A 3,359-nucleotide genomic window follows, 5' to 3' on the forward strand; every position below is an offset into this window, starting at 1 on the left:
GTAAAAGTTCCTGCATAAACCGCACCCGTAGATTAGCCATAACCCCAAGATGGAAGCTCAAATATTGAAAAGCAACGTAAAGACAATAAAGTTCGAAGTTCCAGTGAAGTTCTAATTGGTATAAAAACAAAGACAACCAAGTGCGGTTTCAGAACACTGATACAGCGGCTGTTGCGAGCCTTCAAATGCATTTAAAAGTCTTTAGATAACAAATTTTCACTTGTTATACCTTCTCGTCTTCCTAATTCACTCTTCCTAAACTTGAGATTTTCTCTTGATAACATTATCGCTTCGCCGGAACACTCCATGACATTAAACTTCGTACACCATATCGAAACGATACGAATTAGTGCTTAGTAGCCAAGCTTTGAAATGTGGAGAGGAGTCTGGGCATCACAACACACAAGAAGACACCTCTTTACTTTCGAGGGATACTACGTACCATCAAGATCTTTGATCGACTACAGCAGGAGAAAAACTTCACACAGACGAGTAGTTGGATAATCCAATGGATAAATGTTGCTGTAAAAGTGATAGCAGTCGCAGCTAAACTAGAAGAACTAATAATGATAATTATTTACAATGCTAATAATTTTATCAAAAAGGATCAACAGTGCATTATAATTCTCAAATACTAAATATTTTAACGCTAATTGGGCATATACTCATCTCTTCTGCATTTAATGAGCTGTGTAACCAAAGGCATGTCTTCCTCATCTGCCTCTTCAAAACTCTCCTTTCAAAAATCGACTCGAAAATCTCTTGGAACCGTATCTACGTATAAAATACTCTTGTGTTACCATAACAAACTAATAGATAACTGAGTACACATGTGTAATACCTCACTTGATGGTTCTTCCGGTGGTAACAAGAATCGCACGTGCGCTTGTGGATCAACAATGGTGCTGTCAGCCTTCTCCATGGGTAGGTCTGCTGAACTTTGTTCCTCTCTCTGCTCCTGGGGCGGTGAAGCATTTGCTACGAATTTCATGGTAGCTTGATGTTTCCCACGACAAATTCTAGAAATACCTGTGTTCGTGGAATATGACATCATTTATTTGTAAGGCCAGATTTTCTCCGCTTTCTCGAACACCGACTGGTAATCGAGCTTATAATTCTTGAAAACAAATCAAGGTAGGAATTCGTACTTTAGCTGGATTCGAAGATAAAGAGACAAAGCAGTTTACCTGCTCCAACGGGGACAACAACATTCCATTTATTCTTGATTTCCTTTGACATTCGCAGGTTAACACTCCTCTCCCTCTTACCCTTACGATTTCCATGGAGTGGATGCTGACATTTTATCGAGGCCTTGAACTTGACGCCTAACTGATCCCGGTGTTTTGGACAAATTGTGAAGTCACGGCCGCCTTCATCAAACAACCCCACGCAAGCAAGAATTAGTTCTTTCTCAGAAGAGACGCTTGTTTGGGATACGGAGATTTGTCGAAGATGAGCACTTATATCTCTAGCAAGAGCTCAGAGGAAGAAGCTCGTTTCCTTGGGATGAAATATCGCAGTGAGAGTCACAGTGCGAGGCAAAGGAACAGGAAAAATTAGACATTGTTTTCACAACGTAAAGGTCACGAAGAAAATGACTTTGTTGTGCCAAGGTCCCACTTACAATCGCAGACAAAGTTGTTTACTTTTCAGTGTAGACGTAATTATTTGGCGCACGAAACATCACAGTTCATGTTTCGCTGAAGTTTTTAAACAATAAGTTCAAGAACAATTTCACAAAAATATATTTAATAATAGTCGTTAAGAAATGCTGTTAAAAAGAAAAAGGAAAGGTACTTTGAAATAAACAAGGCGAGGAAGTGTTTTATTTAAGCTGAAAATGGACAGTAACTATGAATGTCCGTAATTTTCTGTCTCGGCTTATTGGAGTAATGGTTTTCTGAATTTTTTCAGGGAATGTCGGGTTAATTTCTTTTTTCCAAGTTCAGGGTCATCAAATTGTTTTTGAACTTACTATTCAAAAACCTCGGTGAAACATGAACTGGGATATTTCGTGACGCCACATAATTATCTTTGCGCCAAAAAGTAAACAAAGCAAGAAACCTCGGCGCATCAGTGAAAATGTTTACAGTAGGAATAGTAATTTATTTCCCCCTTTCAATCAATTTGTTTTGCCCGTCAGAAACGCAAATGTTTTGGGGAAATGCTACTATTTTTTTTCGTTTTATGCCGTGATGTTCTCAAGTCTCTCAGTGAACGTGCAAACGATATAACGCACGTGAAAATTATCGCTCGGCTCATACACGTTGTGTATCCGTAATAACACTGTGCGGTATTGAAAAATAATTTTTTCCTTGGGTAAGTCGGCCTTAATGTATATTTTTCTTTAATTATTATTTCCAGTGGATTTTAGAGGGGGTCGGTAAGGGGGGTAAGTAGGGGGTCAGTGTTTTGTCGTAGCCCCTCTATTACGGGTTGTGATGCCCAGACTCCTCTCCACATTTCAAAGCTTGGCTACTAAGCACTAATTCGTATCGTTTCGATATGGTGTACGAAGTTTAATGTCATGGAGTGTTCCGGCGAAGCGATAATGTTATCAAGAGAAAATCTCAAGTTTAGGAAGAGTGAATTAGGAAGACGAGAAGGTATAACAAGTGAAAATTTGTTATCTAAAGACTTTTAAATGCATTTGAAGGCTCGCAACAGCCGCTGTATCAGTGTTCTGAAACCGCACTTGGTTGTCTTTGTTTTTATACCAATTAGAACTTCACTGGAACTTCGAACTTTATTGTCTTTACGTTGCTTTTCAATATTTGAGCTTCCATCTTGGGGTTATGGCTAATCTACGGGTGCGGTTTATGCAGGAACTTTTACGATGTCAGTCATTAAACTAAAATCTTATGCAAGATGTGCAGGGTTTGAGGTCGATCTGCGGACAAAAAATGGCAGGTCCCAAAATTTTTTTTGATAATTCGTACAGACCAAAGGTGGAACTGAACCGTGGTATAGATATCTCTTTGGGAGGGACTTGGCCACAGGAGATATTTGGCCTCAAAATCACCATACTTTGCTATGCCATTTTACATGGGTAGTTATTAGCTTACATTGATTGACAGGTAATCAATCAAATTACATGAAACTCCCGTACATAACTCATGTAGGACTAATCTACACTCATGTATAGCCACAATTGAATTGGATGAATTGCTCAGGTTTAAGAGCCCCCTACTTTTACCCTCATTTACTGTAGTACTTAAAGAAATTTATGTGAAAAAAGTAGGGGGGTGGTGTAACTCCCCCCGGAAAATTGCAATTTTGAAACCGTTTTGGCTTTTTGAGTTATTAGGTATGCCCTTCAATCTGGCCAAGTTTCACTGAAATCGGTGAGATGGCATGTA

The 3,359-nt window shown here is 39.1% G+C and overlaps 1 long non-coding RNA gene across 1 annotated transcript; it reads left to right on the forward strand.

Moving 5' to 3' along the window:
* The first annotated feature begins 852 nt into the window (after window positions 1-852).
* LOC149098834 (uncharacterized) lies at window positions 853-2,744 on the forward strand. Its single transcript, XR_016203500.1, has 2 exons — window positions 853-924; window positions 1,246-2,744. It is a non-coding gene; the product is annotated as an uncharacterized LOC149098834 (long non-coding RNA).
* The last annotated feature ends 615 nt before the right edge of the window (window positions 2,745-3,359 follow it).

This window comes from Orbicella faveolata, unplaced genomic scaffold (genome assembly GCF_042242905.1).
Source record: "Orbicella faveolata isolate gen_17 unplaced genomic scaffold, um_ofav_v1 contig_46, whole genome shotgun sequence".
NCBI lineage: Eukaryota > Metazoa > Cnidaria > Anthozoa > Scleractinia > Merulinidae > Orbicella > Orbicella faveolata.